At 43.0% G+C, this 25,548-nt stretch overlaps 1 pseudogene; it reads right to left on the bottom strand.

Annotated features, from left to right (window-relative positions):
• Positions 1-353: 353 nt before the first annotated feature.
• Positions 354-24,846, bottom strand: LOC110526964 (annotated as a pseudogene).
• Between the last annotated feature and the right edge of the window lie 702 nt (positions 24,847-25,548).

Here is a 25,548-nt window from a genome sequence, read left to right on the forward strand (position 1 = left end):
ACCCATTCAACTTGAAGGAGCTGGAGCAGTTTTGCCTTGAAAAATGGGCAAAATCCCAGTGGTTAGATGTGCCAAGCTTATAGAGACATACCCCAAGAGACTTGCAGCTGTAATTTCTGCAAAAGGTGGCTCTACAAAGTATTGCCTTTGGGGGGGGGGGGGGGGGTGAAAAGTTGTGCACGCTCAAGTTTTCAGTCTGTCTTATTTCTTGTATGTTTCACACCAAAAAATATTTTGCATCTTCAAAGCGGTAGACATGTTGTGTAAATCAAATGATACAACCCCACCCCCAAAAAAAACATTTTAATTCCAGGTTGTAAGGCAACAAAATAGGAAAAATGTCAAGGGGGGTGAATACTTTCACAATCCACTGTAGGTAATTACAAAAGACTTTGATAGATTTTTGATTTTTTGACTTTTGATAGATAGTTGATAGATTTGAGTGTAAAGAAGAATGTGGAATTTGCAACGTGTTTAGGAGGGGTCATTCCTTACTAGTAAAAGACAAAAGGTGACGCAGGTTATGAGAAATGGGGAGAAACAAAGCTAAGTTTGTTAAATTGGTTAAAGTTAGAACTTTGGAGAACTGAAGAAAGCTTTAATTTGGTCAGGTGGCAGAGAGGGTGTACAGGAAGGAAAGGGCAGATGATGTGTACAGGTGCTGGCGGATATCTAGAGAAGAATTCATGGTTGGAATTGTAAACCAGTTGCACGATTATGAGTCACAGTTATATTGTGGTCATCAAAGGGAAAGAGTCACATTTTGAGTTTTGAATTCAGATTCCACACACCAGGTGTACCATGTCTGAATCATTCCTGATTCGAGGGGAGGAATGGAGGTCTACAGAGTAAGGGGCTTAGAACCCTTGGACCATCCATTAAAGACCAGATCAAACAGGATTACCATTCTTATTTCAAATTGAATTCAAATAACCATGACGACTGTGTGACGTCGACTGACCTCAAAGGGAGGGGCGTAAAAATTCTACATACGGCATCGTTTCGCAGATATTTTAAAACAGCAAACACATTTAGACACAGTTAAATGTTACTTGTGCTGTTTAGTTTCCAAGGTAACAAGAAGTGTATATTTAGAGTGTACAGAATGAGGCAGAGGGGAAGAAAAGTGTTGATCCTCTTGATGGAGCAATTACAAATAGACAAAGTCCAATAGTACAGATCAAAACACCTCATCTGTTAACAGTTGGAGAAGGCTCATGAATGAAACAGTCATCCTCTCATTCACTGCCACGTGTGACACTTGAGTCACTTGGTATTTAAAGACATTACTGATTCGTGCAGTGCAGTACACATTCAGCCAAAACTACCAAGGAAGTTGTCATCTCATTGCTGGAGTATACAGACATCAGTGAGGGAGGTTAGTGCCTACATCCGTTGATCTGGATACTCATCAGTCGGTTGGAGGCAACATTGTTCTGATTAATTAATTAGTCAAGAGAACAAAGACATTATGGGTTCAGCCAATGGGGAGAACTGAGGAAACTCAGAATTCAAGGCAGAACTGTTACTGTATGCAACTGTGTCAGCTCAGCCATAAAGTAATGCAGTACAAATTGAGTGAGTGAGTGAGTGAGAGAGTGAGAGAGACGTTTTGTCTTCCGTGTCTCTGGCTTCAGCCTAGGTTGAAGATACCCAGATTAGAATCTTTCGAAAAATAAACAGATTCATGGGACAAGCGCCATTGCTAATTAGCATAGCTGGCCCCTTTGCTTTTCTAATTATTTCTCATTTATGCAAAGAGTTATGGGATATTAGAATCCTTGTCTTAACCTTTGATATCTTCAACTTAAACTTCAGCACAATTGTGTTTACTATATTCAAGTAGTGTACACAAGTCACTTAAACTAAATTAAATAAATACTCAGTAGCAACACACAGTATAATATTAACTAAGGAGCACATGCCTACATGGAGTTCCACCATTAACAAGGCACTTGTTCTGTATGTCACCCGACCAGTGAGACTGTGCCTGGATATGATCAGTATGGTCGTGTCTGACGAAGACCAGCCTGGTGGTTCTGTAGTCTAGTTAAAAACAAGGAGGATTTAATTGGTGCAGGTTGAGGCCAAGTTCCAGAGGGTTATTGTTTGAATGCTGCCCTGAGTTTGGCTGAGCGTCCCCGTGGATTCTCCAGTACGTCTTCTGCCTGTGGCATCAGCACCCCTCTCTGCAGGTCAACCCAGTGACCACTGTCCTTTTCCCCATCCTTCTCTTCTTCCTCCTCCTCTTCCTCCCATCGCTGGACTCTCTGACGGCCACTCCAACGGGGTGGGGCACCTACATCCTCTCCATGGAGAAAACGCTTTACCAAGCGGTCCTCTAGTGAATGGAAGGTGAGCACACAGAGGCGGCCGCCAGGTTTAAGCACTGTCTGAGCAGTGCAGTCCAGCATGCAGGTCATTCAGCTCATCATTGACAAACATACGCAGCGCCTGAAATGTCTTGGTGGCAGCGTGTGAGGGTCGCTGAAGCCGATCTTTGCGGGCATAGAGAGCGCTGGCTGCAAAAGATCCTAGAGGCAAAGAAATGCTTTTATTTTAAATAAATCAAACAAATGACATGAAGCATTTATATAGCACAGGAAGCATGTTATTCACCTGGAGAGCAGCATACCTGAAATGTTTCACATTCAATCCAGGAGACTCAACAGACCAGAACAGAATTCTTACAGCTCTCTAATGACTCTTAGTTTTTAACATAACTCCCAGGCGGAATTAGCCCCAATCATAGCCACATTTTCCCATATCCTGTCCAGGCTGCAGCTTTAACATGTGATTGACAATGACAGTAAGTTAAACCTGTAAATAAACAGGTGCTTGTGATAATACTTGAAAATGAAGTTGTGCTTCTCTTTCAGATTACTCTCTCTTCATCCCCCCATTGCTAGCAAATACCCTATAATGGTTGCCTTTGCTTGTGTGGTTTGATGACACCGTGTTCAGACAGACTGTGTTCAAGTAAGCTCAGATGGTCATGTTTGCATTTGGTACTGTTTGAAGTGCCACAAAACAATCTGTGCTGGGTGAAGACCACGACCACTCCTCCCTGCTCCCTGGCACTGATTGACAGGGGTCCAGACTGCAGTGCCTTCCTGGCTGCTGAAGCGCTGCTCTGTTTCCTATCTGGAGCTTTGGTGTCCCCTGTCCAGAGTAATGCCAGCATTGACGTAGAACCCAGCCCATGTGTGTACGTGAGAGGAGAAGAGAGGGAGAGTGAGAGAAAAAGAGAGAGAGAGAGCAGTAGGGGGAGAGAGAGAAAGAGGGAGAGAGAGCGAGCAAGAGGGGAGGGAGAAAGAGACAGGGAGAGAGAGAAAGAGAGAGAGAGAAAGACAGGGAGAGAGAGAGAAAGAGAGAGAGAGAGAGAGAGAGAAGGGGGGAAATTGAGAGAGAGCAGTGTGGCATTTCTCTCCTCTGGCGTTCAACAGCACTGTCTGTGAGTCACCCAGCAATCAATAGAAAACCTGCGCTGCGGCCGTGGCCCAGTTTCACCAAGTTGTGCTCTCTCTCTCTAATTCATCTTTCAAGGGTCCCACAGCTAGAGAGCACGAGAAAAAAATAAGCAAAGATGCCACAAAGCAGCAGACTGGGAAAGCTAACAGAAATCTAGCTATATCCAAACAATCTCACTGATCAACTGAACAGGCTGAACAAATAGCATTGCCAAACAGACACCAAATCCTCCAGACCTGTTGGAGGCAGTGGAGTTCTGAAACCCCTCTGGGATGTGGTGGTTATTCCCATTTTATAAGACCGATCACTTTGTCTTCATCGCTAATGGATAAATAATATTATAAAAAAACCTTTATCTAATGTTTTTCGCTACAACCCTGACAAAAAATCTGGAAGAATGCCAAAAAAAGTAATTATTAACTAAGAATTTAGTCTAAGAAACATAAGAACGCCCTTGTTTGAATACATTTCTTCTCCAGGTGATGTTACCCCTGGTGATTGTCTGGTCTGAAGGCTAACGTGATGGACTCTGTCTTACTATGAAATGAAAGGCTATCGCTGAGCTGTACATGTTCTTCTCCATCTGATTTTGTTTCTATAAAGTGGGTCAGGGAAAGACATTCACTTCACAATCATATTACAGCAATTACTTCTCAATAAGGACAGTACTGCACTGTGGAACAACACACCACTAAAGATAAGGGATCCAAATTACATGGCTTCCTTTGGAGTCCTGGAAGAACCATTCCTGGGCAGCCATACGCTGCCTGTTTATGCACCAGAGTATTTCAGACTGATGCTTGATTATTAGTTCATAAATCCTGTGTTCTATAAAGCAGTGAGGCACTTGAGGATGTATTACATCATTAGTATTGTCAGGGCTTGAGGCATGAGTGCAACGGACTGCTAGTGAACTCTCCATGGAGCTTGGGCTTGTGCCGTGGTGATTATTCGTTTCTGTGAGCTGAAACCACCGCCTCATTCACAGTCTGTGGTTAGTGAAACACCACCGCCAAATGTCACCAAGTTGCAGACACCATGACGAGGATAGAAAACATTCTCTCAACTGGACTTAGAATTCACATTAGAATGTTATTCTTTTGAGGTTGTTTAACCCTGGAAAGTGTGATTTAGAAATCAACACAGCGTTGCAATTCTAAGGGCTGTTCATTTATAATTGAAGAAAACTAGGGTGTCCATTTAGCTGGGCAAACTTCCCACTGACACAATGCATTTATTGCGAGGCAAACAACCATTACTAACCACATCCATCACGTGAGTGAATGTTGGGTTGAAAGGCCACACACTCCTACAACAGTCAATCATGTTATCCTCACTAGCTGTGTCCATCACCATATCAAGGAAGTGCCTGTTCACTCTGCTGCGTTAACTCTCAACAACTTGAGTCCATTTGAGATGCATTTCCCAAGAGGAAGCCAGTGGGACCCATGCACTCTCGATGTTTAGTGGTTGGATGCACCACTCTGACCCACTGAATAACAGAGCCTATATGGCAGGGGTAGGCAACTAGATTAATCCGCAGCCCTATTTTTGTCGGAGCGGATGGTCAGAGGGCCAGAACATAATTATAATAATTTTTACACTGCAAATTGACCACATCTTAGCCTAAAAAGAGATTGTATTTGAAAACAACAATCATTTCATACCTTAATTACAATGAGACATGATGACATTTATTTTTTATTAAATGTCATGAATTAAACACATTTTTAGCTGAATTCTTGGATTGTTCTTATTATTATTATTATTCTTATTTGTTTCTGACCCCTGCTATATGGGCTAAATGGATTGCTCTCCATAATAATATATCAGCAGTTCTTAAACAATATATATATACTTAAATGAGGGAAAACATTTTAAGGGGCCTCAGTCAGCCACAGCTGTGTGGGTTTACACAAAGGAAGGAAGAGAGAGACAAGGGGATGTATTGAGGGAGGGAGTGAGTGGGGGGAGCAAAAGGCTCCCAAGGCACCTGTCATTATGGTGTCTCAACACCTTCAACAACCCAACCACCACTGCTTAATTTGTAACAAAATAGATGCTGGGGTGCAAGCGAGAGGGGGTAGAGAGGGCTCATTAGGCATTACTGTTGACTCTGGAAGGGAAGGGGGAGGGGGACAATTGGCTTAGAATTAATATATTGGAGCCACAACTGAAGCAAAACTGCATGATTGTGTTATGCAAATGTGTGTAAGCTAAACACACAAAATTAATCATAATAGTATAATATTTGATCTGTTAGTGGATTGTTGCTTTTGTTCATCACACGCCGAACATTTATTGTTGTATTCATATCAATTTATATAAACTATGGGTTGGTTAAGTCATAGTTATTTGACTGGTTTGTCTATTTCTGTGGTGTTTTTCTCCTCATGAAATCAGATCCATGTCCTTTAGCTAGCTCTGCTAAAGAGGTATATAAACAGATGAATCAAATTCAAAAACATTTCAGAATTACATTCAGTATATTCAACTAAATGACTCTACTGAGGCAGGAACTATTTGATTTATTATGTCTCTACATTTTCATAATACAGGGGAATGGAAAGGAAATTAAGGAGGCAGGGCTACTAGTCCTTATAGAAGAGGGGCAGGGCTACCACTCCTTATAGAAGAGCTGCAGGGCTACTACTCCTTTTATAGAAGCGCTGCAGGGCTACAACTCCTTATAGAAGCGCTGCAGGGCTACTACTCCTCATAAAAGGGCTGCAGGACTACGACTCCTTATAGCAAAGCTACTACTCCTTATAGCAGAGCTGCAGGGCTACTACTCCTTACAGCAGAGCTGCAGGGCTACTACTCCTTACAGAAGAGCTGTAGGGCTACTACTCCTTATAGAAGAGCTGCAGGGCTACTACTCCTTTTATAGAAGAGGGGCAGGGCTACCACTCCTTATAGAAGAGCTGCAGGGCTACTACTCCTTATAGAAGAGCTGCAGGGCTACAACTCCTTATAGCAGAGCTGCAGGGCTACTACTCCTTACAGAAGAGCTGCAGGGCTACTACTCCTTATAGAAGAGCTGCAGGGCTACTACTCCTTATAGAAGAGCTGCAGGGCTACTACTCCTTATAGCAGAGCTGCAGGGCTACTACTCCTTATAGCAGAGCTGCAGGTCTACTACTCCTTATAGAAGCGCTGCAAGGCTACTACTCCTTATAGAAGAGCTGCAGGGCTACTACTCCTTATAGCAGAGCTGCAGGGCTACTACTCCTTATAGCAGAGCTGCAGGGCTACTACTCCTTATAGAAGGAATGCAGGACTACTACTCCTTATAGAAGAGCTGCAGGGCTACTACTCCTTATAGCAGAGCTGCAGGGCTACTACTCCTTATAGCAGAGCTGCAGGGCTACTACTCCTTATAGAAGGAATGCAGGACTACTACTCCTTATAGAAGGAATGCAGGACTACTACTCCTTATAGAAGAGCTGCAGGGCTACTACTCCTTATAGAAGGAATGCAGGACTACTACTCCTTATAGAAGAGCTGCAGGGCTACTACTCCTTATAGAAGAGCTGCAGGGCTACGACTTCTTATCGAAGAGCTGCAGAGCTACTACTCCTTATAGAAGAGCTGCAGAGCTTCTACTCCCCATAGAAGTGCTACAGGGCTACAACTCCGTATTGAAGAGCTGCGGTGCTACTACTCCTTATAGAAGAGCTGCAGGGCTACTACTCCTTATAGAAGAGCTGCAGGGCTACGACTTCTTATCGAAGAGCTGCAGAGCTACTACTCCTTATAGAAGAGCTGCAGGGCTACTACTCCTTATAGAAGAGCTGCAGGGCTACTACTCCGTATAGCAGAGCTGCAGGTCTACTACTCCTTATAGAAGAGCTGCAGGGCTACTACTCCTTATAGCAGAGCTGCAGGGCTACTACTCCTTATAGAAGAGCTGCAGGGCTACTACTCCTTATAGAAGAGCTACAGGGCTACTACTCCGTATAGCAGAGCTGCAGGGCTACTACTCTGTATAGCAGAGCTGCAGGGCTTCTACTCCTTATAGAAGAGCTGCAGGGCTGTTGGTAGCAAACACAGTTGTGAGCCCTGGCTCAAAATAAGCTCTGCACCCCAACATGGCTAAACAGTATGGAAGGCTTCCTGCCACTGTAGTCTATGAGGCTTAAGAGATCTGCATTCTGATCTAAGTGTGCCTGCAAAAAGGTAGAGAGATGGAGAGAGAAAAAGAAAGACCCGTCCAATAAACCTATAGCACACTATAATTTCGGTCCTGAACACCCCCAACCATTGCACTACAAAGTGTGCCCCCTTACACAAATACAACCTCCCCTCCTCTCCACCCACATGGCATTTTTCCCTAGGCAACGGTGTCACCAGCAGCCTAGCTGACCCCCTGGGACCCACATGAGTCAGGACCTCTTGGATTGATTGTAATAAAGATTGCTGGTGACTCGCTCTGCTCTTCAAAAGAGATCAAACAACTGTCCTCCCTCACACCTGTTCTCCCTGTGTGACGCACGTAGCGCCTAGCTCCGTAACAGCCATTGAGAAGATCTCTCTGTAGAGATCTCAGAGGGAGGCAAAAAAAACATTTACAAAAATGCATTAAAAATTATGATCCATCCTAATCTGTGCATGAGTGTGTGTGCATGTGTGTGAAGGAGATGGGGGCTGGGGGATGGGCATAAAATGAGGTAGGGTGGGAAACGAAATCAAAAGCAACAAAAGGGAGGAGGAAGACGGGAGGGAAGAGAGAACGGGGGGCTCGTGTGAAAAAGAGAAGTTGTCACTCTCTTGTCAGAGCGGCAGCCGCACCCTACGCCAGATGCATCTCTCTCCTCCTTATTAATAGTAATCTCATCAGGAAATGGGGTGTCGGGGTACCTACGCACAAAGAAGAGCCTGTTGATCTAAGGCGTTCACAACGTCAGCGGCGCAGGGCATGTCGGGGTACCTACGCACAAAGAAGAGCCTGTTGATCTAAGGCGTTCACAACGTCAGCAGCGCAGGGCATGTCGGGGTACCTACGAACAAAGAAGAGCCTGTTGCTCTAAGGCGTTCACAACGTCAGCGGCGCAGGGCATGTCGGGGTACCTACGCACAAAGAAGAGCCTGTTGATCTAAGGCGTTCACAACGTCAGCAGCGCAGGGCATGTCGGGGTACCTACGCACAAAGAAGAGCCTGTTGATCTAAGGCGTTCACAACGTCAGCAGCGCAGGGCATGTCGGGGTACCTACGAACAAAGAAGAGCCTGTTGATCTAAGGCGTTCACAACGTCAGCAGCGCAGGGCATGTTGGGGTACCTACGCACAAAGAAGAGCCCAATTAGGCTGCTTGACGTCACGTCCTTGCTGACAGCGGCGAAGCCTGACATATCTCAGACACAGCTGAAAACCTCTGTGGCTAACAAGAGCGATGTAGCCAGCGGCAGAGCCGTATTTCTATATTTGCCAGTTCATTTGTCTCCATTTACTCATTGACAGGTTCTCGGTACATCTCGTTAGAGAAACATAATTAGTGTGGATAAAATACATAACTACAACAATAATAACTACAACAAAGTGTTGGAAGGGCAAGACATGTAATGCTTTAGATGAATAACGTGCCAGTGATCATACATGTCATGTGTCGTTTTAGTTGGTGCTGGAAAACAAATGCAAAAGGTTATGTCAGAGGAAAAATCAACGCTGACCTCTGCATGTTAAAATTCCACATACGCCTCATTAGATTTGAATGCAAAGAAAAGGAGCAGGCACACAAACATCACCTGTACAGTAGACCTTGAACTAGACAGTGTAGACTACTATCTATAAACTTGAGATCTGCCATATGAACAATTATTTAAAGGGGTTCATTGGTCATTTCAACTAGGATAACAGAACGAGGGTAATATAATAGAAATATAATTGTTTTTTAATGTTTTTTTTATTTTTATGATTACAATAAAATGCCTTAATGAGTTTAATACAATTGTCATACCTTATCATAACCTACAAACAAAATATATTTTGCTCCATGTCTGTCTAAGTTGTCATTAGAGACTTTAAAATATGTAGCTTCAAATGGTGTTTAAAAAACATTGCCTACGAGGTTCCTCAAATGGGGCAAAAATAAACCACATAATTGACCGAGATGGGTTTTTACAGTGTAAATGGGAGGTAAAGATAAAGAACAGATCTAAGCCCTTATATGTTGTTCATCTACCACAGCAAGAGTGACTCATTCCTTCATCGAACACTAACATGATATACTAGTTCATGAACCACTCTGCTTTGCTACTGTGAGATGTATCGATGATTTTCATTTTGCTGCTGTAAGGGTTGGCTGATGCTGCGGAATCCTACTGATTATACAATAACAATTGCTGTTCCTTTCCACAGAAACATAATACCTGTCAATTTGAAAAGCTCATGTCAAATCACTGTCAAAGTCCTCGAAGGCAAGGATAGATTGATAGACTACAAATTCCAGGCCTTATGAGTGCTCAATGTGCATATATACAGTGCCTTGCGAAAGTATTCGGCCCCCTTGAACTTTGCGACCTTTTGCCACATTTCAGGCTTCAAACATAAAGATATAAAACTGTATTTTTTTGTGAAGAATCAACAACAAGTGGGACACAATCATGAAGTGGAACGACATTTATTGGATATTTCAAACTTTTTTAACAAATCAAAAACTGAAAAATTGGGCGTGCAAAATTATTCAGCCCCTTTACTTTCAGTGCAGCAAACTCTCTCCAGAAGTTCAGTGAGGATCTCTGAATAATCCAATGTTGACCTAAATGACTAATGATGATAAATACAATCCACCTGTGTGTAATCAAGTCTCCGTATAAATGCACCTGCACTGTGATAGTCTCAGATGTCCGTTAAAAGCGCAGAGAGCATCATGAAGAACAAGGAACACACCAGGCAGGTCCGAGATACTGTTGTGAAGAAGTTTAAAGCCGGATTTGGATACAAAAAGATTTCCCAAGCTTTAAACATCCCAAGGAGCACTGTGCAAGCAATAATATTGAAATGGAAGGAGTATCAGACCACCGCAAATTTACCAAGACCTGGCCGTCCCTCTAAACTTTCAGCTCATACAAGGAGAAGACTGATCAGAGATGATCCAAAACATAAAGCAAAATCTACAATGGAATGGTTCAAAAATAAACATATCCAGGTGTTAGAATGGCCAAGTCAAAGTCCAGACCTGAATCCAATCGAGAATCTGTGGAAAGAACTGAAAACTGCTGTTCACAAATGCTCTCCATCCAACCTCACTGAGCTCGAGCTGTTTTGCAAGGAGGAATGGGAAAAAAGTTCAGTCTCTCGATGTGCAAAACTGATAGAGACATACCCCAAGCGACTTACAGCTGTAATCGCAGCAAAAGGTGGCGCTACAAAGTATTAACTTAAGGGGGCTGAATAATTTTGCACGCCCAATTTTTCAGTTTTTGATTTGTTAAAAAAGTTTGAAATATCCAATAAATGTTGTTCCACTTCATGATTGTGTCCCACTTGTTGTTGATTCTTCACAAAAAAATACAGTTTATATCTTTATGTTTGAAGCCTGAAATGTGGCAAAAGGTCGCAAAGTTCAAGGGGGCCGAATACTTTCGCAAGGCACTGTATATATATATATATATATATATATATATATATATCAATAATTGTCATTATATATATACACATCTAAGGGAATAAATTGTTGACCCAATTGACTTTCCTCTCATGACAGAAGCAGGGAAATAAAATTGCCACCAGATTATAACATTGCCCAGCATGCAGTAGGAAGGAGACGCCGTATGTGTGTTGAGGAACACATACTATGTTAGAGTAATCTGGGCTGAAGGTAGTTCAATGTATCCTCCAGACACATAGGCCTATATCATTACTATTCACTGATACTACCCTATAATACATAGTGATGGACATCAAATTATAATAATGCTTTGTGCAACTGTGGTGGGGTGATAATGCGTGGTCCCACCTATCTGCATCCATCCTCATGTCCAGAGGGCCATTCTTACTGAGGGAGAAGCCTCTCTCGGGACAGTCCATCTGCATGGAGGACAAACCAGCATCCAGAAGAACAGCATCCACACTACCTGGCTGCAACCTCAGTCTAGACAGCAGGGCTCCCAGCTCACTGAAACGCCCGAGCAACGGGTGCACAAGGCAACTGGGGGAGGGAGGGGGAGAAAACCTTTAATCAGATAATTAAATGTCAGGAAAGAGACATGGAGAAATGGGTACAGATTATGTAAACAAATTCAACACAGGTCAGAAATACTGTACAAGAATTTGTACAAGAACTCCTGTTGACACTTCCTGTTTGTTATGAATGCTAATGAGACAAATAAAAAGCACTATAAAAACCTTTTAAGCAAAAGTGGCTGACAGAAAAAGTAAAATTTTCCTTGCTGTTCAACACCTGTCTCCTCTGGACCCCATCCCCATGCAAATCCTTCCTGTACAACACACAGCTCTGTACAAGACACAGCCTCCTGCCTCGACACACAGCCATGTACAAGACACAGCCTCCTGCCTCAACACACAGCCCTGTACAAGACACAGCCTCCTGCCTCAACACACAGCCCTGTACAAGACACAGCCTCCTGCCTCACACACAGCCATGTACAAGACACAGCCTCCTGCCTCGACACACAGCCCTGTACAAGACACAGCCTCCTGCCTCGACACACAGCTCTGTACAAGACACAGCCTCCTGCCTCAACACACAGCCCTGTACAAGACACAGCCTCCTGCCTCGACACACAGCCCTGTACAAGACACAGCCTCCTGCCTCAACACACAGCCCTGTACAAGACACAGCCTCCTGCCTCGACACACAGCTCTGTACAAGACACAGCCTCCTGCCTCAACACACAGCCCTGTACAAGACACAGCCTCCTGCCTCGACACACAGCCCTGTACAAGACACAGCCTCCTGCCTCGACACACAGCCCTGTACAAGACACAGCCTCCTGCCTCAACACACAGCCCTGTACAAGACACAGCCTCCTGCCTCGACACACAGCCCTGTACATGACACAGCCCCCTGCCTCGACACACAGCCCTGTACAAGACACAGCCTCCTGCCTCAACACACAGCCCTGTACAAGACACAGCCTCCTGCCTCGACACACAGCCCTGTACATGACACAGCCCCCTGCCTCGACACACAGCCCTGTACAAGACACAGCCCCCTGCCGCACACACAGGTGGTGGGATCTTCCCATCACGGTCATGCATTTTTCATGTGACCTTTTCAGTGAGCACAGAGATGATGGCTGGTGAGAGCTAGAGGGGCAGCCATAAATCAGCCTGAGGGGCCAACAAGGCCACCCAATACTGGCAGACAGACAGAGACGGGGTCTTAGACACCACACCAACCTGACTTATAACATCTTCCACATCTCAGCACCGCAGACAATTGCGATTCCGCCGCATCTAACCTCCTCTAGTCTCCTCTAGTCTCCTCTCAATAGTCTTGTTGAAATGAAATAAAAGACCCCCATTGCTGCAATAAAGATATAATAGCAGTGGCCATCTCGATAAGGTCTCTCCCACTAACGGCTTAGCAAGCAGGCCTTGGGGTCCTTGTGTTCATACACCCACTGACGCTTGAGAGACCAAGGGTTGAGTGGAGCATCTCGCCCGCGCTGTCAGGCCAGGGCTTTTCCTTATCATGCTCGAGAAGTTTTTCATTCTTCGCTGCAGTCATTAATATGCTGTAAAATCTATAGCAAGGCATTCTCCACACCCACGTGCTTCACAGACTCGTCCACCCCCTCCCGGTCCCATCTCAACAGAGCAGTGCCCCCAGACAGAGCAACCATGCCTACTGTGTACCAACGCAGTACACAGTAAGACCTTATGTCAATATGCTGAGAATTTATGGCTTCTGCAGCTCATTGGTTTGAGACCATTTTCATCAATCAGGACTCTTGATGTATTTCACTCCCTTCAGAGACTGAAGTCCCCTTAAAAGTTACATTGAGTATAAAATGTAATAAAGTGTAGGAAAACTGAAGGGATATCATATTATCCATACATTGTTTCATGGACATAACATCTACATTTACAAACCTTTGTTATCCCCTAATTCAATTAAACTTGGTTACCATGGTAAACTACACTGTGTGGAGATACATTTCATTTCATCCAGGTAGTTGACTTGTTTAAATGCATCGTAAGGTTTAATCATAAACTTGGTTTGGTACAGATGGTGTCGTGTCAACTCTTCTAGCCTCCTCCACAAATCTTATATTGTCTTCAGCAATAAGGCAGGCAGGCAAGGAGAGGAGGTGGATTAAGTAATGAAGAGACAAAGACCCTAACAAACAGTTCTCATAGTAGTTATGGCTAAAACGTGTTGAACTACAAAATATTACGATGGAGCTTTCTTAGTAAGGGATTTTAATCTATGGATTTTATTCATTGATAATTGCAAGAGATAAGGAAATTGCCCACTTGGCCAGTGTCTCATCATTAGTAACTATTTTCAGTTACTATATTTAAGTTCCGGGTCTATTTTTTCTACACACCCTCAGCTATGCCGGTTGAACTCACCTTCCCCTACACACTGAGGAGGCTCCGATGCTCTGTTTCTGTGAGACACAGAAAGATTTAAGAATATGCAAAACAGTTAACGTTTTTTAAATGATTTACTTCTTTATGTGGCTTAGACACATGGTTGGATATATACATTCCTTATGTAAGGTGTTATATTATTAAACATGCCCAGTTTCAGTAGTGTGTGCATGTGTGTGTGGTCCAAGTATAGGCTTCTAATTGCTTTAGAGAACTGATCTATACGTAGTTATGCAACCCACAACATTAACATCATTCTTAACTTATAACTGAATAAAAGGTTAGTTGGTGTTTTAAATGTCATCTCCCCTGGTCCACCTACAACATGTTAAATGATTGAAGAGAAGGCCACATTGGAGCATATGGTGGATTGAATGACCTTAAGTAATGCTGGGGGATGCCCTGCCCTGCTGAGTGAGGTAACAGGGCTCTAGGCAGGGAAACCTTGTTAAAAAAATAAAATGATGAACTGGTTATTGTTACAACCACTCTTCTTCACGTGCATGTGTCAAACTAGGGCCAGTAGGGACACTCTTCCCTCTGCACAAGGTAGACCCCAATGCCCCAGGGTGGTGACTGGGGATACTGTCCGGAAGTTTGCAAGTTCAAACCCCCGAGCTGACAAGGTAAAAATCTGTCGTTCTGCCCCTGAACAGGCAGTTAAACCCACTGTTCCTAGGCCGTCATTGAAAATAAGAATTTGTTCTTAACTGACTTGCCTAGTTAAATAAAGGTAAAATAAAAAAAATAAAACACTGAGGTCCTGGCTGTCTGTAGTCACTACAACTTCCATGTCACGTATCACATTAAAAGGGGTTTGGGAACTTATTTAACTTTAAGTTCCATTAGGGTCTTCAGGAAGTGTGAAGATTGGCCACTAAACGGCGAAACTTCCGTCTTTCAAAAATAACACCCTATTCCAATTTCTGGCATAAGTGCTCAGCCTGCATCTATTTTTGCTACTCAGTTTGCTCCAGAAAATGTCCCCAGTTGTCCACAACTGTTAAAAAGAAAGCCCTTCCCCTGTCTGTGTACCGTAGGCCCATCCTGGAAGTAAGTATTGGTGGTAGTATTGGTGCCCTGGAGCAGGACCTTATATGGCTCCCAGGGCAGTATTGAGTAGCTTGGATGAAAGGTGCCCAGAGTAAATGGCCTGCTCTTCAGTCCCAGTTGCTAATATATGCATAGTATTATTAGTATTGTATAGAAAACACTCTGAAGTTTCTAAAACTGTTTGAATGATACAGTGCCTTGCGAAAGTATTCGGCCCCCTTGAACTTTGCGACCTTTTGCCACATTTCAGGCTTCAAACATAAAGATATAAAACTGTATTTTTTTGTGAAGAATCAACAACAAGTGGGACACAATCATGAAGTGGAACGACATTTATTGGATATTTCAAACTTTTTTAACAAATCAAAAACTGAAAAATTGGGCGTGCAAAATTATTCAGCCCCTTTACTTTCAGTGCAGCAAACTCTCTCCAGAAGTTCAGTGAGGATCTCTGAATGATCCAATGTTGACCTAAATGACTAATGATGATAAATACAATCCACCTGTGTGTAATCAAGTCTCCGTATGAATGCACCTGCACTGTGATAGCCTCAGAGGTCCGTCAAAAGCGCAGAGAGCATCATGAAGAACAAGGAACACACCAGGCAGGTCCGAGATACTGTTGTGAAGAAGTTTAAAGCCGGATTTGGATACAAAAATATTTCCCAAGCTTTAAACATCCCAAGGAGCACTGTGCAAGCGATAATATTGAAATGGAAGGAGTATCAGATCACTGCAAATCTACCAAGACCTGGCCGTCCCTCTAAACGTTCAGCTCATACAAGGAGAAGACTGATCAGAGATGCAGCCAAGAGGCCCATGATCACTCTGGATGAACTGCAGAGATCTACAGCTGAGGTGGGAGACTCTGTCCATAAGACAACAATCAGTCGTATATTGCACAAATCTGGCCTTTATGGAAGAGTGGCAAGAAGAAAGCCATTTCTTAAAGATATCCATAAAAAGTGTTGTTTAAAGTTTGCCACAAGCCACCTGGGAGACACACCAAACATGTGGAAGAAGGTGCTCTGGTCAGATGAAACCAAAATTGAACTTTTTGGCAACAATGCAAAACGTTATGTTTGGCGTAAAAGCAACACAGCTGAACACACCATCCCCACTGTCAAACATGGTGGTGGCAGCATCATGGTTTGGGCCTGCTTTTCTTCAGCAGGGACAGGGAAGATGGTTAAAATTGATGGGAAGATGGATGGAGCCAAATACAGGACCATTCTGGAAGAAAATCTGATGGAGTCTGCAAAAGACCTGAGACTGGGACGGAGATTTGTCTTCCAACAAGACAATGATCCAAAACATAAAGCAAAATCTACAATGGAATGGTTCAAAAATAAACATATCCAGGTGTTAGAATGGCCAAGTCAAAGTCCAGACCTGAATCCAATCGAGAATCTGTGGAAAGAACTGAAAACTGCTGTTCACAAATGCTCTCCATCCAACCTCACTGAGCTCGAGCTGTTTTGCAAGGAGGAATGGGAAAAAATGTCAGTCTCTTGATGTGCAAAACTGATAGAGACATATCCCAAGCGACTTACAGCTGTAATCGCAGCAAAAGGTGGCGCTACAAAGTATTAACTTAAGGGGGCTGAATAATTTTGCACGCCCAATGTTTCAGTTTTTGATTTGTTAAAAAAGTTTGAAATATCCAATAAATGTCGTTCCACTTCATGATTGTGTCGCACTTGTTGTTGATTCTTCACAAAAAAATACAGTTTTATATCTTTATGTTTGAAGCCTGAAATGTGGCAAAAGGTCGCAAAGTTCAAGGGGGCCGAATACTTTCGCAAGGCACTGTATCTGTGAGTATAACAGAACTCACATGGCAGGCAAAAACCTGAGAAGAAATCCAAACAGGATGTGGGAAATCTGAGGTTGGTCGATTTTCAACCCAGCCCCTATTGAATACCCAGTGGGATATTGGTTATGTTGCACTTCCTAAGTCTTCCACTAGGCTTAAGGCTTCAACCGTCTTTAGAAACTTGAATGAGGCTTCTACTGTGATGTGGGGCCGCATGAGAGCTCTGAGTCAGTGGTCTGGCAGAGAGCCAGGTTCTGGTCACGCGCATTTCACATGATACGACCTGCGTTCCATGGCTTTTCTACAGACAATGGAATTCTCCGGGTTGGAACGTTATTGAAGATTTATGATAAAAACATCCTAAAGATTGATTCTATACTTAGTTTGAAATGTTTCTACAACCTGTAATATAACTTTTTGAAGTTTTCGTCCAACGTTCGGCTGGACCTGCACGAGTGTTTGGATTTGTGTACTAAACGCGCTAACAAAAGTAGCTACTTGAACATAAATAATGGACATTATCGAACAAAACAAACATTTATTGTGGAATTAGGATTCCTGGGAGTGCATTCTGATGAAGATCATCAAAGGTAAGGGAATATTTATAATGTTATTTCTGATTTCTGTTGACTCCAACATGGCGGATATATTTTTTTTCCTGAGTGCCGTCTCAGATTATTGCATGGTTTGCTTTTTCAGTAATGTTTTTTGAAATCTGACATAGTGGTTGCATTAAGGAGAGGTATATCTTTATTTCCATGTCTAACAATTGTATTTATCGACATTTAGAATGAGTATGTCTGTAAAATGATGTGGCTCTCTGCAATATCACCGGATGTTTTTGGAACTAGTGAACGTAACGCGCCAATGAATACTGAGATGTTTTATATAAATATGAACTTTATCAAACAAAACATACATGTATTGTGTAACATTAAGTCCTATGAGTGCCATCTGATGAAGATCATCACAGGTTAGTGATTAATTCTATCTCTATTAGTGCTTTTTGTGACTCCTCTCTTCGGCTGGAAAAATGGCTGAATTTTTCTGTGAGTTGGTGGTGACCTAGCATAATCATTTGTGGTGCTTTCGCTGTAAAGCCTATTTGAAAGAGGACACTGTGGTGGGATTATCAACAAGATTACCTTTAAAATGGTATAAGATACATGTATGTTTGAGGAATTTTAATTATGAGATTTCTGTTGTTTTGAATTTGGCACCCTGCACTTTCACTGGCTGTTGTCATATCGATCCCGTTAACGGGATTGCAGCCCTAAGAAGTTTTAATAAAGGAACAGAGCTTTGAGCTGCTGCAGTCTGTTTATCTGGGTTTGAAGTAGAGCAGATAAGGGTTTGCCTACACATATTCCTCTGTTGGTTTGGTAATATTTTAAGCGCTTCCTCTGACGGATGACACTGATGTACAGTACGGATGTACTGTGTAAAGATCGTGTCCTTTGTTTTCCATTTTCATGACTGTAACCTGAACACATTACACAAAAATGCACTATATTCAGCAGCACTTGAAAACACACATCTGCAGATGCCATTCCCCTCCCAACACCCCATTTTGAGGTAAAAGTGCCAGGAGTCCTCACTGTTGAGTGCTAAGTGTGTGTGTGTGTTGTTGTTGTGTGTGTTTGTGTGTCCAACATGACGCGCTGCCTCTCCACAAATCAAGTCTGAAATATTCCCCAGTGCTGACCTGCTCAGCTCCTCTACCTGCGTCACTAAGGCCTAAGACAAGATGCTGATTGATTGCTTTCAGCAGGGGAGCAGTGATGAAAATATCTACAGGACATGAAAAAAGAACACACAAAGTACCACTGGCGAAAGATGCTTGTGTTTGGTTTGGAATGTGAACTTAAGCAACCTCAACTCTAGAAGTTTAAACTAAACTTAAAAATAAACAAATGTAGCATGTATGTGTTTAAGATGTAAGCCTAAGACTAAAGAGAGTTAGAGCTACGTAGATTCTCAGTAGAGTGCCACAACTAATGTCGTTTCCCCTTTCTTCTCCCTGGTAGGCCTGTTCACTAGATTTAACCCTAGGAGAGTGGAATGGTGTCTATAGTAAACACAATACATCAGGTTTCTTGCTAAATGCTAATCACCCCATGCAAATCAATGACATGCAGACACCAATCACTAGTAATTTACTTTCTCTTTTTGTTAATTTTCTACTTTCTACTAAAGTTGCACACACATAAAGCCCCCTGTACGTAAGTAATAGCAATAAGAAAGATATCTCTGGTAATAGACTAGTACGTAGAATCTCCACAATATTGTCACACTCAGTCACACTTAGAGAATTAAGTCTCAACATTAGGGCCTGGACAATAACAGATACTCGTTAGTGTCGTGGCAAGGAAACAAAGCACAAAGCGGATTTACCTTCTTTAGGAAAGCAGCCCTAATATGTTGGAAACAAACATCACGATGTCATTCAGAGTCACATTAATTGATTTTCCAAGCTATAGCACACACTATTTCACATACAGCAGGTTTATAAAGGACCAAAGACTTTGATCTGCTTCGCATTTTCATTTTTGGCAAGGAAAAAAATATTTACTACACTGGTATCGTCCTGGGCCTTCTTTCATTTTGATTTTGGCACAAATGAAAATGTGCCACTGATTTGTCCATTGATTGATGTTTCAGCATTGAAGATTTCGGTGTTCGAATAGCCATGTGTGACATATTCACGCAGTTACAAGCCTGCTAGAATTAGCAGCAGGCTTCATACCGTAGTAGTACAGATGAAGCCTGAGCTGGAATCTGAAGCAAATTGAAGCTGGTTAGCTTTAGAAAACCAGCTTCCCTCGTAGGATACCCCTCAGACCACTGCAACCAACGTGAATGTTGTCAGGGCGTCTACTACGCTAGAAAATCTAACTCTGGGCTCTAATCTAAGCAATTACATAAGTGCAGATTCACATCGCTCTTCAATAGTTTGCATCAAGGCTGTACTTTTTGCAAGGCAAAAGAGAAGTGAAATCAGTGAGTATAGAAATACGGGAGAGAGAGAAAAGAACACTCTCCAGCCCTGTTGTGTGGAGGCATTACGTGGGCTGCAAGGGTCTTTTATACAGGCTTCCAATAATATTAGCTAATTGCTAGATTTCTCTGGCTTCTCTCAACTCACATCGTGAGTGGGTTTGGAAGGGTTTATAGCTGGGATATATTGCTGCTGACAGAATGGCGTACTCTGATTTTCTCTCTTCCGTCTCATCCCCCTCTCATAGGCGCGTTGGTGTAGCAGACATTCCCCCCCGAGAGAGGTTTCCCCGGAATCTACGTAAAAGGATTCCTACCCACGCCATGGTCTTAGGAACATCTAATTTTCATCCTCCCTCATGCGCTCTCGCTCGCTCTCGCACACACTCCTTCTCTCCCTCATTAATAAACACAGTGGCACGGTGTCTCCCTCCTCTCTTCAAAGTTTGCTGGGCTCTCCTCTCTCTTTACCTCCCACTCACCACTGACGGAACCTCAGTGGGAGGCAGCATCTCCCTCACACTGGGGCCGTGGGTCTCTGTTCTGACAAATGAGACGCCAGGCCCACCAGCTAAGCGTGGGGGGACTGGGTTTAAGTCTCCCTGACACAATGGATGTGGATGGTTTGTGAAACGAGGGGCTTTAGCAGCAGTTACTCAATGATTCGCTTTCTTTCAGGGTTTGAAGGTTGGCAGGGAGGTGGAGAGGGTTGGGAGCTGGGATGCAAAAGGCTGTATCATGATCTAGCTAACCTTCAATCCAAACTATGATCCATAAATTGTTGACTATATAACTTTGAGGGAAAATAACACACATAACAGCACTAACAATGCAAGCACATACCAATCACATTCGGCAGTAGAGCTATTGTGAATCAGACTTTATTAGAGTGTCTATTCTGTTTTGTAGTCTCACTTCAAATAACTGCCTCTAAAGCATGTATATATTAATCAGAATGTAAGCAGGTACAGTGAAATTAATTGCATTGCAGGTAGCCTACACATTTGACAATTTTACAATTACTTTTATAGCATATTAAGATGTGTTAATTTTAGCAATGAGGCCTTTGATCTACTTTCCCAGAGTCAGATGAACTGGTGGATACCATTTGTATGTCTCTGTGTCTAACATACACGTCATTTGTAACTAGTTAGCAACTTCCTTCAAACTCCAAGCAGAGACATAAAAATGGTATCCATAAGCTCATCTGACTCTGGGGAAGAAGAAAGCTCCTCATTGCCAAAATCCAGAAGTATCCCTTTGATGTTCATTGACATATCTACATGCAGATTACATTTGCAAACAAATGTATTTATATTTGACTTGCAAATCTGTGAAATATGTGACTTAAGTACAATTTGTACTCATATTATACATACCACTGTAATTATTATAAAAAAAGGCAATCACCTGTGTTCCTTGGCCAGCTGTTGAGCTAAGCTGAATGCTGCGGGGTCTCGGTCTAGGGCCACTACTGTCACTTCAGGAGAGGACCTCAGGATGGCTTTGGTGTGACCTCCACCTCCAAAGCTCAAGTTCAGAAAAACCTATGGACACAAACAATAGGCTATATGTAGGCTGATGTCAAGGACAGTGCTTTCAGAGGCCTTACAACGACAACCCTCTATCAATTAGCCTATACAGTGGGGCAAAAAAGTGTGTAATCAGCCACCAATTGTGCAAGTTCTCCCACTTAAAAAGATGAGGCCTGTAATTTTCATCATAGGTACACTTCAACTATGACAGACAAAATGAGAAAAAAAATTCCAGAAAATCACATTGTAGGATTTTTAATGAATTTATTTGCAAATTATGGTGGAAAATAAGCATTTGGTCACCTACAAACAAGCAAGATTTCTGGCTCTCACAGACCTGTAACTTCTTCCTTAAGAGGCTCCTCTGTCCTCCACTCGTTACCTGGATTAATGGCACCTGTTTGAACTTGTTATCAGTATAAAAGACACCTGTCCACAACCTCAAACAGTCACACTCCAAACTCCACTATGGCCAAGACCAAAGAGCTGTCTAAGGACACCAGAAACAAAATTGTAGACCTGCACCAGGCTGGGAAGACTGAATCTGCAATAGGTAAGCAGCTTGGTTTGAAGAAATCAACTGTGGGAGCAATAATTAGGAAATGGAAGACATACAAGACCACTGATAATCTCCCTCGATCTGGGGCTCCACGCAAGATCTCACCCCGTGGGGTCAAAATGATCACAAGAACGGTGAGCAAAAATCCCAGAACCACACGGGGGGACCTAGTGAATGACCTGCAGAGAGCTGGGACCAAAGTAACAAAGCCTACCATCAGTAACACACTACGCCGCCAGGGACTCAAATCCTGCAGTGACAGACGTGTCCCCCTGCTTAAGCCAGTACATGTCCAGGCCCGTCTGAAGTTTGCTAGAGAGCATTTGGATGATCCAGAAGAAGATTGGGAGAATGTCATATGGTCAGATGAAACCAAAATATAACTTTTTGGTAAAAACTCAACTCGTCATGTTTGGAGGACAAAGAATGCTGAGTTGCATCCAAAGAACACCATACCTACTGTGAAGCATGGGGGTGGAAACATCATGCTTTGGGGCTGTTTTTCTGCAAAGGGACCAGGACGACTGATCCGTGTAAAGGAAATAATGAATGGGGCGATGTATCGTGAGATTTTGAGTGAAAACCTCCTTCCATCAGCAAGGGCATTGAAGATGAAACGTGGCTGGGTCTTTCAGCATGACAATGATCCCAAACACACCGCCCGGGCAACGAAGGAGTGGCTTCGTAAGAAGCATTTCAAGGTCCTGGAGTGGTCTAGCCAGTCTCCAGATCTCAACCCCATAAAAAATCTTTGGAGGGAGTTGAAAGTCCGTGTTGCCCAGCAACAGTCCCAAAACATCACTGCTCTAGAGGAAATCTGCATGGAGGAATGGGCCAAAATACCTGCAACAGTGTGTGAAAACCTTGTGAAGACTTACAGAAAACGTTTGACCTCTGTCATTGCCAACAAAGGGTATATAACAAAGTATTGAAATAAACGTTTTTAAATTACAGGCCTCTCTCATCTTTTTAAGTGGGAGAACTTGTACAATTGGTGGCTGACTAAATACTTTTTTGCCCCACTGTATGTGTCCTGATAAATAAAAATGCCACTGAACAATAAAGACTTATCCCCAATAGTACCTTGTGTAATTATTTACACTTCATTTGACTGCCAATCTCCTTCTGGAGTTATAAGCTCAGCCCCTGCACATACTTTATCACCGCACCATCACTCTCCGCATCATCACTGTGAATGGGGATTGCGGGAAACGGCTGTCTGGGAATGAGCATTTAACTCAACAAATGGTAAAATGGCTGAACAACTGAGTAAATATGATATTTGTCAAAAGTATTTGTGCCTGTAGAAATTACCCATTAATTATTGCCTGAGAAAATCAATACCTAGTTTTGTAAAAAATTACCCATTGATTATTTTCTGAGAAAATCACTACCTAGCTGTTTCTCTACTAACGTTACCTAGCCATTTCTCTCTTTTACTTCAGTGGTTTGTAAAATAATTGAGTCATCCAGACATCTTTTTAGAACACCTACAAAGTTATTATTTTCCAGTGAACAAAACACAATGAGCATGAATCAGTTTAGATAACTTATTTATCAAGGTCATTTGCTTATAGATAAGTCTATGTAATGTCTATTCACTTCCCAACTGTATTGGCTCATAGCTACAGTTCCCAGCTTGAATTGAAGACTCTTGGGTATCGGGTTACATATCCACATCCATTGGAGGCTGGGAAGTCCCACCTAAACTTTCATTCGTTGGTCGGACTGTCCGTACATTTTTGGTGTAAGGATAGGTCTCACCCTCATATGCAGCACAGCGTTGGAAAGCTAAAAACCTCCAACATAGATAGCAATGAGTTATTCTATGACAAACACCAATGTTTTTATAACAAATTATATTTAAAAAAATGAACAATTTGTAGACAGTCATCATTTGTAATCATTACAGCAGGAAAACATTTATAGGAGACAAAAGCTGAGATCTGGAATTCATAGAGTCACTAACCCACTGTACAGGAGGGGAGGAAAGAATGAATCAAGGCAGTGCTGTAAGGACTCAGGATACTTTTCCCAACCCACTAGTTAATTGATGAATTATTACAGTAAAAATACAGCTAAAATCTTATAGGATGTCATTTATAAAGTTGATAGTAAATATACAGTACAAGTCAAAAGTTTGGACACCTACTCATTCAAGAGTTTTTCTTTATTTTTACTATTTTCTACATTGTAGAATAATAGTGAAGACATCAAAACTATGAAATAACACATATGGAATCATGTAGTAACCACAAAAGTGTTGAACAAATCAAAATATATTTTATATTGTAGATTCTTCAAATTAGCCACCCTTGCCTTGATGACAGCTTTGCACACTCTTGGCATTCTCTCAACCAGCTTCATGAGGTAGTCACCTGAAATGCATTTCAATTAACAGGTGTGCCTTGTTAAAAGTACATTTGTGGAATTTCTTTCTTTCTTAATGCATTTGTGACAAGGTAGGGTTGGTATACAGTGAAAGGACCGACGCTGGAGTCGAGAAGCAGGAACGGGGAGTAGAACATTTAAATGAGAAACTGACAAAGCTCAAGACAGGAACAGCGTCAGCACACAGGTACACAATGACAATCAACAATCAATGCAGCAGCGGAGAACAGAGATGGGGAACTGACAAATATAGGGGAGGCAATAAACAGGTGATTGAGTCTAAGTGAGTCCAATAATAGGCTGATGCGCGTGACAGTAACCCCCTCTAGGGGTGCCACCCAGCGTCCCACCTGGGCGAGCCTAACGGGCCGGATGAGGCACGGGCGCTGAACAAGCCAGCTGGACGTGAAACCCAGACGAACAGGCAGAGGCGTGAGAGCCTGGCAAGCCGGCTGAGGCATGAAGGCCTGTCGATCCCGCGTGGGAGCCTGATGATCCGGTGGAGGCGTAGCCGCCTGACAAGCTGGCTGGGCATAAAATCCTGACGATCCAGCTGAGGCCTGACGTGGGATTGGTGCCTTCTGAGCCAACCGGGGAAAGAAACCTCTCGAGCCAGCTAGGGTGTGACAGCCTGATGAGCTGGCTTAGGCACCCCCGGATCCATCAGTGGCGGCCCCCGGACCCGACGTCACCACCAACCGGAAAGCCAGCACTCCCCGATGCTTTGTTTGGTGTCTTCTGCATTCTGTAAGGACCGAAGCTGGTGATGAGAAGCAGGTATAGGGAGTTGAACATTTAATGAGGAACAGACAGGTAACAGGACAGGAACAGCGTCAGAACACGGGTACACAAGGACATATGCCAATCAATGCAGAAGCAGGGAACAGAGTGGGGAACCAGACAGATATAGGGAAGGTAATGACAGAGGTGATTGCTGATGGGCGCCTTCCGAACCAACCGGGGCAAGAAACCTCTCGAGCCAGCTAGGGTGTGACAGCCCTTGTTGATTTAAAACGTGTACTTAATGCGGGCAAAACTAAATATATGTAGTTCTATAATTCAGGCAAAAATGTTACCAATGGACTACATTTTTACTCATTGGATGGTTCTCTCATCGAGCAAGTTCCATCCTATAAATATCTGGGAGTTTGGATTGATAAAGA

The sequence above is a fragment of the Oncorhynchus mykiss genome, chromosome 6, assembly GCF_013265735.2.
Source record: "Oncorhynchus mykiss isolate Arlee chromosome 6, USDA_OmykA_1.1, whole genome shotgun sequence".
Taxonomy (NCBI): domain Eukaryota; kingdom Metazoa; phylum Chordata; class Actinopteri; order Salmoniformes; family Salmonidae; genus Oncorhynchus; species Oncorhynchus mykiss.